The sequence below is a fragment of the Acomys russatus genome, chromosome 7, assembly GCF_903995435.1.
Source record: "Acomys russatus chromosome 7, mAcoRus1.1, whole genome shotgun sequence".
Classification (NCBI taxonomy): domain Eukaryota; kingdom Metazoa; phylum Chordata; class Mammalia; order Rodentia; family Muridae; genus Acomys; species Acomys russatus.
The window spans coordinates 40,752,090-40,767,252 of record NC_067143.1 but is presented as its reverse complement, the minus strand read 5'-3'; the positions used below and the strand labels follow the sequence as shown (position 1 = coordinate 40,767,252).

The 15,163-nt window shown below is 39.4% G+C and overlaps 1 pseudogene; it reads right to left on the bottom strand.

Moving 5' to 3' along the window:
- Nucleotides 1-12,827: 12,827 nt before the first annotated feature.
- LOC127191669 (glyceraldehyde-3-phosphate dehydrogenase-like) lies at nucleotides 12,828-13,827 on the bottom strand (annotated as a pseudogene).
- Nucleotides 13,828-15,163: the final 1,336 nt, after the last annotated feature.

The window sequence follows — 15,163 nt, the reverse complement described above, 5'->3', positions numbered from 1 at the left end:
GTGAGGGTTAGCAGCTTCCAAAATGAACAAATTGACTTAGATGGTTTACTGCCTGAACAGTCACCCAACACTCTAACATTGGAACCTCATCTCCGGCTTTCTGGTCCAATATCTCTGCCAGACTTATTCACAGGGCAGGAACTATTGAGGACTTGCTTATCGTGTCTTGGCCGAGTGGGGCCATTGACTCTGCCTGAATGTAAGCTACCTGTTTTTAGGCAGAATTCTGTTTGTGGCAGGAATGAGACAATTTGCCCAGTGCCTGGTTTGCCACATTTGAAGCCATCTCCATAAGGAGGAGAGAGAGGTTTTCACTGATCAAATCTATCTTCATTGCTTCCCATCTCATGTGAAGGGGAAAAAGGAAATAGCAGATGGTGTTTGAAGCACAGTACCACCTAGTAACAGTAAAAAGTTGAACTATCCGCTCAAAGAGTTTGTAAGTTCTAGAAAGGTTTGCTTCTACTCATATTTTCAAGGTCCTGCAAATGTTTGTCATGTGCCGATGTTCAGATCATTTCCCTGTATATCTCTGATTAAATCTTAGGAAGAGTCCTATCATTTTTCATGATCAATACCCCTAGCATTTAAGTTCTTCACAGGAAAATAATATTCTCTTAAGATCTAAGAGATAAAATAAGTCATCTTTCTCACAGTCAGAAATGAGAAAACTCCTGAGATCTTTCAAAAATAGGTTTATCTAGTACCACAGAGATGAAGTTTTAAAACTGCAACCTATAATGCATTTTTCAAATTTTTGCACCTGGCAACTCACTTCATTCATAAATTAATTTCACTATTTTACATTAATTTGAAAGAATTATTTAATATTTACTGGTTATTGAAGCAGTCAAAGGTTAGTTTCAATAGTTTATTTTGAAAACTTGAGACCAGTACTATTTTGAAGCATATCAGTTTGCTAGCACTGTCCATGACCACATACTATAACTGGGTGGTCTCCAAAAATAGAAACTTATTTTTTCATAGTTATAAAGACTGAAAGTTCAAGATCAAGGTGTCAATAGGCATGGGTTATTTGAAGGTCCCCACTCATGTTACACAGATGGATTGTTTCTCAGATGCCATCACGTGGTCTTTTCCTGTGTGTCCTACTTGCTCTGTGTTTGGCTATATTTTCTCTTTCTATCAGTACACTAGCCATAATGAACAAGAATCCACTCTAAATGCTTTATTTAAAAGCTTAGACTATGCAAACCTGGGTGGATCTGAAAAGTGAAGACGTTATTGGCAGAGATCATGAAGAAAAAGCTGTGGCAAGAAAGTGAGCTTCCTGGAGGCAGCACACCACTTTTGCACAGCTGATGATTGGTATACCCTGATGAGGTATGGACCCCAGAGATTTTGTCTCCAGATTGCTTCTTGCTGCTGATATGCATCTTCATGTTTGTCATTGCTTTATTCCTTATATATCTGGCATGCCATGGAGAGACCCTCCCTGCCTATTGTCTCCTGGGTATCTACTCACTCTGTTGGGCAGATTTCTTACAGTATCCACATGTAGATGTACTCTCATGACATAGTGCTGCTCAGATGAACTGATGATTTTATAATTCCTAATAATGATTTTATAGAATTCCTGGTTGGATTCAAGCAATTTTAAGGCCCTCTCCAGAATGGCAAAAACTACTAGGAGCTCTGTGAACTTTCATGTATGACAAGCACATAAATTGCACTAGGAAAAACAACAGGCTTAGGACAGATTTATGATCAAGGAAATCATTCACTTTAGGTTAGGTCCAGAGAAAAGATCGGGTCCTGGTATGCACCTTGATTAGAAAAGCAATGAACAAAGAATGGGTGGCTCTATTATACCTATAGAACAGAGAATAGATAATTAGATAATTTAGTTACACAAGACTTCAAAAATAAGACATAGAACAGATAGTTGTTTTTTCCTAACAGCCTTATTAACCTATGACCACAATGTTTTAATAAAGGCCATATCTTTAGAGTTAGAAAGTATCCACTCAGAGGGTAACTGTATGGGACAATCTTCTTTTAGAACCCATTTCTCAGCTCATGAGTTGGAACATTAGTCCTATGCTTTGCAGTTGTGTGTCATGGTACATGCCTTGTCTCCTGGGATTTTATAGCAGTCATCAAGAATGCCTTCTGAAAAAGAAAACTTAAAATTGACACATTGGAAAGTATTATCTGTTCTCCTCTCTCATTGTGACATTCCTTTTTCATGCTTCACAGAACTGAAATGATTATATGCATTTCATTGTAATGGTCCTCTCACCTGTCTCTTCTCTTAGATATGAGCCCCTAGAAGGCCATAGCCATTGGCATGCTCCATAAGAACTTTTTGAAATGAAAAAGAGAAAACCAAAGAGAAAAGTAAAAAAGTACATGATCATTAGTGTCAGTAAGATTGCTCCATAATCTGTTTTAACTTAGTATCTGACAGCATTTTTCTTCAAACAAGAGGAAATGGTCATCTTATACGCTTTGCAGAAGGCATAACATAGGCTGTCAAAGATCAGCTTTTACACACAGGGTAAACTGAGGTGAAACGTAGAGTCAGTGAAGGAAGCCAGAGGCCATCTCTGCAGCCCTAACGCTGGCTATTTTGAATTACTGAGTACAAACAAGGGCCTAAGCCATACTAGAGCTTTTCAGCTATCAAGAGAAACTTTGGTGATCTTCCTTTTTAAAGACTATTTTGGTTTCTTGTTTTCAACACTCTTATTTCCATATCTTCTTTCCCTAGTTCCGGCAAGCCACCACCACCACTATACACTCCTACTTGTCCTCTCAGAGAAACAGAAGAGGAAGGGAAAATGATTCACACATTTACTGAATTTTTCACAATAAAAGAATAGCCTGGAGCCATTTCATGTTATACTTAGCAGAGCCATTTTGCTGTTTCCATAGGCCACTACCTAATTACCAGTTTCAATACTGTTAAGAAAAGAACAGAATATAAAAGAGCCAATCATATGCCCAGTTAGAGTTACTGGCATCAGGACCAACAGCTGGGGAGGACAGAAAGAAAGTTGCTAAGGCAGAAGATGCAGGCAGTCTGTGGATCACATAACTTTCTACTACTGTTCTGTAGAGCTGTTAGGTCACCCAGAGACAAGGTACATCCTTAAAGAAATCACATAAGAGTGGTAACAGAAGTCCACATGTAAATCGGGACCCCAGGAATAGCTTACTGAAAGAAAACCAAATGCATCAATTTCTCTCTGTTCCCCATCCTCCTCCAGGATGTGTTTTGAAAGCTCACCAGCATGAGCCAAGTATTGTTGCCCAGCAGTCAACCAGAATACAATCTGCTGCCTGAGAAAAGCAGTGCATGTGGGAGGAAACACAGTCTTTTTTTTTTTTTTTTTTTTTTTTTTGTGGGTTGTGGGTTGTTACTGCACAGCAGAGGATTTAGTTAAAGGAAACTTTGCTTCAGTGGCATTTGTAATGTAGGAGAACACCTGACTTGAACAACCAGAACCATGCTCCCTCCCTTTAATTCTGTTTTTTCTTTCTTTCTTTCTTTCCCTGGTACAGTTTGTTTACAAAGATCTGTGGTATAATTTGATACTGATGGAGGATGTGATGTCACCTGAACAGAAAGACAAGGCTTGCATTAAAAAAATGAAAACAAATATGTGTTTTAAGAAGCAGAAGGAATGGTTTTGTGGCAAGGAAGAGCATGCTGTGTTAGGCCAGGGATATGTGACATGTGAAATCTTAAGAGCTAGTGGGTGTATTAGTAGGTCTGAGAATCCAGAACTGCATACATAAAAGGAAAGGCCAAAAATCTACTCCAGAAAAAGGGATTGATTAAAATTTGCCTCATTATTTAGATGACAGCCATTGTGTTCATCTGATAAGAAAGCCATTAGAGAGGTGCATCTGCTATAAGTTCTCACCTTGACCATGTATAGGAATTATTTTCAAGTCACTAGTGTCTAACAGCTTATGAAGTCTCTGGGTGATTTTGATATGCCACAGGATACTATTGCAGTTTTTTGTATGTTTGTTTTTTGTTTTTGATTTTTTTGTCTGAAACAGGGTTTCTCTGTGTACCTCTGCCTATTCTGGAGTCACTCTGTAGACCAGGCTGGCTTCAAACTCACAGAGATCTGCCTGCCTCAGCCTCCTGAGTGCTGGTACTAAAAGCGTGAGTAAGTAACTCAACAGCTTTTCTTAAATTCCGCAGGCTAATACTGCTGCTAGACCAGCCTCCAAACTCTGTGGCTTTGAAACTCTAGAAGGCTAACGAATTTCTAAGGTATTTTATAAGAGAATAAAGACAGAGATATTTTTATCAGTACATCTGACACGGGGCCTCTTCCAGACTTCTAAAGCTCAGTGTGGCTAGCACAGCTTTATACAAAAAAACTACTCGAGCCTTGTTTTCACTTTGATGATGGTGGAGTATTTAAGAGATCAGGGTTTGAATTTTAAAAACATTAGCATTTTCCTTCTACAGGCTGATTGAATCCTGGCAATTAAAAAAAACAACAACAACAACAACAACAAAAAACCAAAAAACTAACTTTGCTAAAGCAACTTCTTAATCTATAAAGTGAGAATAAATTAAGATCTCCAGTACAATATAAGTCCATTAACTTCAGTAGAATAACAGTGCGAGGTACTCAATTATCTCTTCTTCATCAGAGCTAGTTCGATTCCCTCCACTCATTCCCTCACTTCTACTGAGCATTATAGGAATCTCTGTTGCCCACCTTTGATTCCTCTGATTTTCTCAGCTCGTCCAAATTAGTACTTCTCCATTGGCTCCTATTTTCTTTCTATATGGCTCTGTTCTCTGGTCCAAGTCCATTAGGTAGACAAACACCTAACTTTTTGCTCATTGTGTGTTAATTTATAGAGCATCTTGTGTGTGTTAGGTGTTATGGCAAGTTCTAGAAGTGCAGTTAATATAGAGAGTGCTGGGTTTGCTAGTCTTTAATGGCAGTTATTAAAATGAATGAGTACAAATATATATTGATGGGAAAATACAAGCATGAGGAAGGATTTGAGTTCAGATGCTTGGCACTCATGTAAGAAGCCAGGTGAAAGTGCATTTCTGTATCTGTCATCACAGCACTCTGGGTAGAGTACGGTGGTAGCACATGGATTCCCAGAGTCCAGTGGCTAGCAAGCTTAGCTGAATTGATGACCTAGAAGTTTAGTGAGAGATTCTGTCCCAAAAAATAAGGTAAGTAATGATGAATGAAGACACCCAATGTCATCCTCTGGATTATACACATGTATGCATACAACTCATATCATATGAATACATGCATATACCACACCCCTGACGCGTGCACGTGAGCGCACGCGCGCGCGTGCACACACACACACACACACACACACACACACACACACACACACTATAAAAGGGAAATATGCTAATGTAAAGAATGTATAGAACATAGTTTATTCTTTATTGCAAGTTCAAATGATTGTTTCAGCAGAATCCTTTTGTTGTTTGCTAGATTGTTACACATCCAGCCTATGGTTGTACGTAATAAATAAATGTAGCTCCACATTATCATTGCTTGACCATTACAAAATTATCTCTTTTATTTTTTTTTTGACTATAATATAATTACTTCATTTCTCCCTTCTCTCTCTTCCCTCCAAACCCTCATATGTACTCATCCTTACACTTTTTCAAATTCACGGCCTCTTCTTTTTCATTAATTGTTGATACACATATATCTATATTCCCAAATAGATAAATATAACCTGTTCAGTCTGTATACGTTTTTAAAATCAATGAGTAAGATAAAAGTAAGTTGAGGTCATAGGTGCAACTTCCGTTGTCAATAACGTTAAGCTACTTCTTTTCTGAATCAGGGGTTTTCCATACCAGCAATATTTACCACATTTTTATGTAAATACCATTGACTTAGACAACTTCCAGTTTAATATGTGTTGTTAACCCATTAATCTTTGCTTTCTTAAGTCTATGTGCTTGTTAGTTTTTCTCCTCATTACATAGGGTAGAGCCATCTAGGAAAAGGGGGCCCAGTTGAGAAAGTGTTTGATTAGCTTGGCCTGTAGGCCTGTACCTGGGGGAATTTTCTTGGTTAATGGTTGATGTGGCAGGACCCAGCTTACTGTGGGCAGTGCACTACTGGGCAGGTAGTTCTGGGTGCTATAAGAAAGAAACACAAGCAAGCTGGGAGGAGCTAAACAATAAAGAACACGTCTACATGGCCTCCGAATCAGTTCTTTCCTCCAGATTCCTGCTATGACTGCCCTCAGCAATAGACTATGACTTGGAAGTGTAAACCAAATAAATCCATTCCTACTTAAGTAGGTAAGAGTGTTTTATCTCAGCAATGGAAAACAAACTAGGGCAGTCTATACAGTAACTTAAACAAATGTGTAGGAACTAGTGTTTTCCCATTTCTGTAGTGTAAATATAGCTACAGTGGTTGATTTATAGACACCAATGTAATAAAACAACAGCAAGCATAGAGTTCAGAAGGCATGTGGTTGGTAACACTAATAAATAGTATTTCTGCCAAAGAAATATAGTTAAAGAAAATAACATAAAGAGAATAAAATCTATTCAATAGATGTAGCCATGCATGGTGCCATACATTTCTAGGCCCAGCTACTTAGTAGACTGAAATAACAGGATCACTTGAAGTCATAAGTATGAGACCAAACTGAATTAGGCAGAAAGAACCCACCTAAAACCACCACCACCACCATCACCACCACCACCATCACCACCACCACCACCAACAACAACAACAACAACAACACAGAGACAGAAAGTAAGAGAATGAAAGGCAGATAGTTAGAATGAGTAGATAATAGTGTAGAGAAAAATACTTTCAAAGTAGCAGTTGATGAGTTTTGACTTTTTATATTTATAAATAGTTTATTTCATTGTAAACTCTTAATTTTAAATAATAGTTTATTTATCAGAAAAGGGCAAAATTCCCCAAAATTTAGTAATACTTATTTATTAGCTGATTAACACTAATACCAGTGTATTGTTGACATGTACAATAGACCAAGTCTGTCTTGTTTGATGTACTTTATAGTCGAGAAATAGAGCAAGAGAAATCCATGAGTGTGAAACTTGAAAGAAAGACAGCTGAGCTAAACCTGTAGTTTAATAATAATAATATAATTATATAATATCTTATATATTTATACAATTATATTATAATTGTAGTACATGTAATATAATTAAAGATATAATATAATTATATATTAATAATTATTATTATTGAATGAATCAAAGAATGAGCCATACTGGAAGGGCTGGGTGAAGAATGTTCTAGTGTTTCAGAGTTCTAGAGTTGTTAAATACGCCCAAAGAGTAGAGACAGGAGAAAGAGACACAACTAATGATTGAATAAAAAAGTACATGTCTTAAAAATCCCTTTAACGCAGGAAAGCGTTGTGAATACTTTTCAAGATTCAAGTGATTCAACATGTGTTCATCCTAAACAATTTGCATTTATGAGGAATGCACAACAAGGAGCTATACTGCAAGGAGATAGACCAAGTACAAGGCTTTTTGAGGGGCTCAATTGTGGGAGGAAGAAGAAACTGGATCTAGGCGCTGGTCTTGGCTGCTGACCTTTGTCTACATTTTCTTCCTCTTGTTCATCTTCCTCTATTAAGTTAACAATGACTTAGTACAGTGTACTGAGAGCATCCATATCTCAAGGGGGAAAGTCTCAACTGCTTTTAGCTTTCTGATGCTGTCCAGGATAGGATAAATATCTAGTTTATGGATTTAGACAAACAAAAAAACCCTCAACACCTAATTTGTTAATTCTGGGTGAAAAGATATAAAAGTGGGGCAAAACCTTGGAGAAAAGAAGCTTTTCAGTGCGAAGGGAGTGGGATGAGAGGAGGAGATGATGTGAGAAGGAATAAAATTCGTTATAGATGTGTGTGAAACTGTCTAAGGATACAAACATAAAGTAAGAACTAGTTCTTCCACTTCCAAAGTGCTTGCTTGACTTTGAGCAGGGCGCTTTGCCTTTCTGAGTGTCATTTTCCTGCTTTGTAAATAGCTGTGAAAGCAATTTCAGATAGCTATAGGGAGAATCAAAGGCAGAGCACCAATAACCTTCAAGATTAAAAAAATGCATTGCTAAAATTATGGGCTGTCTTGCTCTTCTCTTTACACATGCTTCTGTTTATTTGATATTCCCTCTTCTTACATTCCTCCTCTCTCTTCCTCTCTTTCTTCTTTCCTTTATTTTTCTTTTGTTTTCCTTAATACATTAGTTCAACAAATATTTATCAACAATTCACCATATATTATTCATAAAGATTAACATTTATTTTACAAGCACGAACACACAGACACAAGAGCACATTTTATGTGTACATGCACATTTTTCCGTCCATCTAGGACTTACTATTTGAATAGTAAGAGGAAGTAACCATAATCACATTAATTTTTTAAGCACAAGGAAAATTAGTTACAGGAAATAATGTTTGTTAATAGAATAAGCTAATATATTTCAATAAAACCACAAAGTGATAAGTAATAATTTACATGCTAGAAGCTACAGATGTGCACAAAAACATGCTGGAAGCTACAGATGTGCACAAAAACATTTTTTCAGAATTAAATGGTACCTAAGTCAAGTCTCTATTCTTAGCCCTCAAGAATAAATGAAAAATTTCCAAGAGAGTCTAGAGAATGCCAATCCGGGAGGAGGACCCAGAGGAGTAGAAGATCATCATGAATGCAATTGAGCAACAGATGTTCAAAGTGACAGATATGATAACCCCAGAGCTTTGATCATCACATGGTTTATGTGTATACAAAATTTCAAATGTCTCAAAATATGCACAATTATATGTCAACAAAAAAATAAGACAAAATAAAGTAGCAGGAAAAAAAAAATCAGTGTTTGAGTGAACGCCTGGGTGACATAGTAGTGCCTGTATGATCTACCACTGGAAGAGTCTAGAAAGGACTGGAAAAATCAAGATCTGTTCAGTAAGGAAGTTTCACTGCTAGGCCTAGTTCTAATATCTGCAAGCCCTGAGATAGTATTTTTCAGGTTAGAACTTACTGCCCCATGGTCCAGAGGGACTTTGTGGACTTGTGGGAAAAACCAGAGTTGAGAAAGTTTTCAGAGGAAGACCCTACACGTCTCAACAAGAGTAGATGAGCAAACACTGAGTCATGTATGCAGTCACAAGCAAGGCTGAGCAGAGACAACATCTGGGAAAAGGGAAAGGCAGGGATTTTTTTTTTTTTTTTTTTTTTTTTTTTTTTTTTTTGTTCATTTGTTTGTCTTGGGTTTTTTTTTTTGTTTTGTTTTGTTTTGTTTTGTTTTGTTTTGTTTCTTTGTGAATTTGTGTCTTCTAATCATTTTTAGTCTTTGTGGCTGCAGAAATTCTTATGGCATAAAATGAGTCAGGAATTAAGAGAGAAAGCAAAGAGCCAGAGAAAGTCAGAAGAACATGATGTCAACACAAGCTTGCTGGCAGTTTGAAACAACTTGGCTGCTTTTCTGTGCGTGCTAAGAAGAGACATAAGGAACAGCGAAGAACAAATTCTCAGGCTCCTTTTGGCCAGTCATTCGTCTTATTCAAGATCTGCTTTGTTGTGCTCAGCTTAAATGAGCAAACACTTTCACGGTGCGATTTTACATCTTAAACTTCTCTTCCTGCACAGGGAATTACTAAGTGTCTTGTTCAAATAAAAGGACAAATTTTTATGTGCCTCCCCTTAGACTACAGGGCTGCAGATCCGAACTCTGGATGATCATCGGTCTCCTTGTTGGAGGCCCTGATGGACACGAAGAAGGTGAGGTCTGATGCAGCTAAGGGCAAGAGATATCCTAATATGGGGCCACGGTAGGAAGAGGAGAAAGCAAGGAAAAAGGAGGTGGGGGATAAGTAAGGTGTACAGTAGAGTGGGGAGCTGGATCCAGTGGCAAGTGTGGCTGGTGCCTCAGGGAGGGCCAAGGTGTTACAGAGTCCACCACAACAGCATCATTTCTTCTAAGACACCTCTGGGGTCTATTGCTTTCAGACTTTAGATCTCTGTTCCCGTCTCAGGTAGTTTTACTGTTTTAGATTTTCCTGAAGACTCTACCATGTTCACATGTAGATTTCATGGGCTGGGAAGACTCCATGCTTATTTTCAGCCTTTGCAGACTATTAGTGTTGTCTATCAAAGTGAATGCTCTGAAGTGAGATAGCGGATTTTAGTTGAAGCAGCAAAGAAGGCTGGGCTAAAACAAGAGGATTTCATGACTTGTCCTCGAGGTCTCTTCTAGATTTCCAGAGGGTGCTCCTGGCACTAATTCTTCAGCAGGAAATATTTGGTATGTGTTCTGGTGGTGTCCTTGTGTATTTTCCCTCAAGGGCAAGCTTTTAAGGTCCAACACATAGGGGATATCATGGGGGAATCAGTAGATGGGACAGAGAGACACTCTTGGCTTCAAAGTCCTCAGAGTGAGCCCTGGAAAATAACCTATCATGTGACATTCAGTAACCTGAAGACTTGAGGCATCACTTTCCCAAGAAGAATTACCCAGCAAAAACACCACCCACAGCTTCCTCTTGGCAGCTGGTCCTGATACCTCAATCACACTCTTCTGTGTGGGGAGGAGAGCAGCCACCCAGCTGCCTGTGCAGAGGGAAGCTCTTTGCAAGTGCTAAAACTCTTTAATACTCTCCAGGGGACTTTCTAGTCTTAAAAAAGAAAAATCTGTTTATTGTCATTTCCCATTATTTGCTTTTAATACATTTTTCTTTTAAAAATTGAATTGATACCAATAAAATAAAACTTGGACAGGCCCATTTATATGCAAAAAGTGATATTTTTTCTTTTGTTGGGAATTTATTTGGTCTGTACTCCTTTCAGCGAATTATTTATTTATCTTTCTGGGAGTGACTGAAATTTCCCTGGGGAGGGCCTCTATGAGAGTGAGAAAGTCCAAGAGAAAAAGTCAGGTTTCTGTGGTCTGTCCCAGCTAAAATATGTGTGTACTAGCATATACATGCAGGTGTGTATTTACATGACTCTGATTTGGGGAAGGTAATTTTCATCTTTCCAATTAATACTTCATAGCTGATAATTTCATGACTTATTTTAAAACTGAATTTGATTCTCTATGTGAAAATCTGTCTTGAGTAAAAGATTCTAGTCCAGTTATAGCCAGAAATTCTAGACTGCAACAGAACTAGAATTTCAGATTTTCCTTGGTCAACTGCCTATTGCTTGCTTTGGTGCTGGCTGGCAAAGTAGATCTTCTTTTGGCTGGGGTAGTCAATATATTTTACATCTGTCTTTTTGTCTCTCTGCATCCAGGCACTACCTTCCATAGAAAATATACTTCCTTGTGAAACATTGCTAACTGTTACAGGCAAACTAGTTGTCCTTTACTAAGCATCCAAAAGGCAGAAAAGAGTTCACTGAGTACTGAGTTCTTGGTTAATTACTTTACACTTTTAATTACATTTTATTTATAAGAAAACAGATGTCAAAATTATGATGGTACTTATCAAAGACCATTGGAAAAATAAAAGCCACCTATTTTCTATACTGAATCGGTATTTTGCCTACAAGTGTAGATGTACATTATGTGCATGCCTGATGTTCAAGGAGGTCAGAGAAGAATGTCAGATCCCCTGGAACTGGAGTTATTACTAATAACATTTATATGTCTTTCTGTTTTGCTTACTTGTTGTTTACTAGCTCTGTGAAGTGGTCATTCCTCTTTGGTTTTTTTTTGTTTTTTTTTTTTTTTTTTTTTTTTGTTTTTTTTTTTGTCATTTTATCAATACTTTAGTTCCCTTGGTTTCTATAACAAAATAACACAAACGAATTGTTTAAAATTTTATTCTCATAATTCTAGAATCTGGGAAGTCTACATTCAAGTTGTGGGCAAATTCAATATCTGCTGAGGGCAAATTTTCTTGTTTGTAGATGATGTTAGGGTTCTGATTCAGACAGCCTCCGTGTGATGTCTTTGCCTACCTCCCAGGGGGCGTAGCCCTACCAAGGGCTATATTTTATACAGACTATCCTTGTAGCTCTTTCTCTTACCTTTCTTCTTCCTACCTTTCTTTCTCTCTTCCTCTGTCTCTGTCTCTTTCTGGGGTACCCCTCTCCTCTTCTGTCTCTCCCCATGCTCATTTAATAAACTTCTCCATCTAATATCTGTTGCCTGGCATCTTATTTTTTAATTAAAGATGATCCTTCTAGTTGTGGAAGCTGAAAACAGGCAAATTGGGTCATTTTGGCTTCACTATAATGTCACGTTCTTTTATGACCAGACCAGCTCCCCCCAAATGCTTCCTTTCCCAATACCCTCACATCTGTGATTGATTTTCAACATGTGACTTTCAAAAGGGCACAGTCATTTAAGATCATGGCAATCAGTGAATATTATCCCATGAAGCCAAAATTAGAGCAAGCAATTTGACTGTGGGTTTTACTTTCCCACACTGTTGAGATCCCTAGCCTAGCCTCACTTGAGGCCACAAGAAGGTCTCAGTGCTTTAGTGTGCCAGAACTTCCCCTTCACCATAGCTATCTGAACTTTCCCACTCACTACAGCCACTCAAACACCCAAAATAAACATGGGACATGGACCCTACAGTCTGGGATTACAAGCCATTTTATTTTATTTTATTTTTGTAGGTGCAGTGAACTTTATTGATGGTATTCAAGAGAGTAGGGCTCCTTAGGCCCCTCCCATTATTCTGGGGTCTAGGATGGAGACTGTGAGGGGAGATACTCAGTGTCAGGGGCAGAGTTGGAACAGGGACTCCTCAGCAGCCGAGGGCCTCTCTCTCGCTCTCATGTCCTTGCTGGGGTGGGGCGTGGGGTCCAGGGCTTCTTACTCCTTGGAGGCCATGTAGGCCATGAGGTCCACCACCCTGTTGCTGTAGCCAAATTCATTGTCATACCAGGAAATGAGCTTTACAAAGTTGTCATTGAGGGCAATGCCAGCCCCAGCATCAAAGGTGGAAGAGTGAGAATCACTGTTGAAGTCGCAGGAGACAACCTGGTCCTCAGTGTAGCCCAGGATACCCTTCAGTGGGCCCTCGGATACCTGCTTTACCACCTTTTTGATGTCTTCATACTTGGCGGGTTTCTCCAGTCGGCATGTCAGATCCACGACGGACACGTTGGACGTGGGAACACGGAAGGCCATGCCAGTGAGCTTCCCGTTGAGCTCTGGGATGACCTTGCCCACAGCCTTGGCAGCACCAGTGGATGCAGGGATGATGTTCTGGGCAGCCCCACGGCCATCACGTCACAGCTTTCCAGAGGGGCCATCCACAGTCTTCTGGGTGGCAGTGATGGCATGGACCGTGGTCATGAGTCCTTCCACAATGCCAAAGTTGTCATGGATGACCTTGGCCAGGGGCGCTAAGCAGTTGGTGGTGCAGGAAGCATTGCTGACAATTTTGAGTGAGTTGTCATACTTCTCCTGGTTCACGCCCATCACAAACATGGGGGCATCGGCAGAAGGGGAGGAGATCATGACCCTTTTGGCTCCACCCTTCAAGTGGGCCTCGGCCCTCTCCATGGTAGTGAAGACACCGGTGGACTCCACAACATACTCGGCACCAGCATCAGCCCATTTGATGTTAGCAGGATCTTGCTCCTGGAAGATGGTGATGGCCTTCCCGTTGATGACAAGCTTTCCGTTCTCAGCCTTGACCGTGCCGCAGAACTTGCCGTGGGTAGAGTCATACTGGAACATGTAGACCATGTAGCTGAGGTCAATGAAGGGGTCATTGATGGCAACAATCTCCACTTTGCCAGACGTGAAGGCGCCCAATACGGCCAAATCCGTTTACTCCGACCTTCACCATCGTGTCAAGGGACGAGGCTGGCACTGCACGAAAAGATGCGGCTGTCTCTGGAACAGGGAGGGGCAGAGAGCCTTACAAGCCATTTTAAAGGAAGCACATTCATAATATAACATTCGGAAGTTGTAAAATCACTAGGAGTGTTTGGTATGACTTTTATTCACAGCCTTTAATTACATAATGGAATGTAATGAGCCAGGTCCATATGAGGGTTATTCAGTGTCATTCACTGGTCTTGGCCTTGGTCTTCATCAATAAAAGGATTTATCCTCTAAGATTTGAATTTATATTTAGCGATATTTTGGTAACATGAACTGTTACAGCTTAGGTTGTTGCAATAAAATAAAATAGGCACCACTTATTGCTTTTAAAAATTATCTCTATTACCCGTAGGCCCGGCTAGCGATCAATTAAGACACAGACATTTGTTATATTTTAAAATAGCCTTAGTTAACCTGGGGCAAGGCAGATATCCTCTAAACTACCTCCCATAGTGTGGCAGGCATGGGATCCTTGTCTCAATCCCATGCCATCTGCTTCCAATAACTTCTATCAAGCTACCTCCCATCCATAATCCCAAATACTTGCTGATGTTCTTCACCTGGATCCTCCATCCACGCTGCCGGCCATGTGCTTCTCCAACTAACCCATGGTGGCCTTCCTCTCTTTACTTTAGGTCTCTGCTTTCTCCAGGTGGAGATCCTTCTTTCCAGAATTCCTCTCTCTCTTTGCCCTGACCAGATGGGATGGCTTTTTATTAAGCAAAAGGTCAGTCACACACACAGCAAGCAGTAATTAGCATCAAAATACATCAGACCATCCCCCAACAGTCCTCTTCGCAGCAGACTGCTGAGTTCTCACAGTCTTTTCAATGAGAAGGCAGGGAAGAAGAGAAAGAATTTGCATTTTTATCCCAGCACCTCCAAAGGAAACAACAACAATAATAAACTCCTTATCTGGATTGTTCATAATTTTCGGAGTAGTGAGTGCTCATCCTTTCTCTGACCTTGAAAGGACATTGCTAGATGTGCGCAATGGAAGAACATGAAGGATTCCAGATAAGCCACACACTGACACAATACACAGGGCCTAAGTCATTTGTTTTCTGTGACAGTAGTTTACCATGCAGGATTGAAAGAGAAAAGACCATCAGTAAAGCAAATAGTTCAAATAGAGCTATAAATCACCTCCATACCCATCACAGCATTTACTCAAAGGAAGACATCTGATTCAAGTCTTTGCATCTCTCTCTCTCTCTTTTGATATATAGAAATTATGTCTATATCTAAATATTTGTGTCTCTTTCTGTATATACATACATATATATATGCAGATATAGGTAGATAGATATATA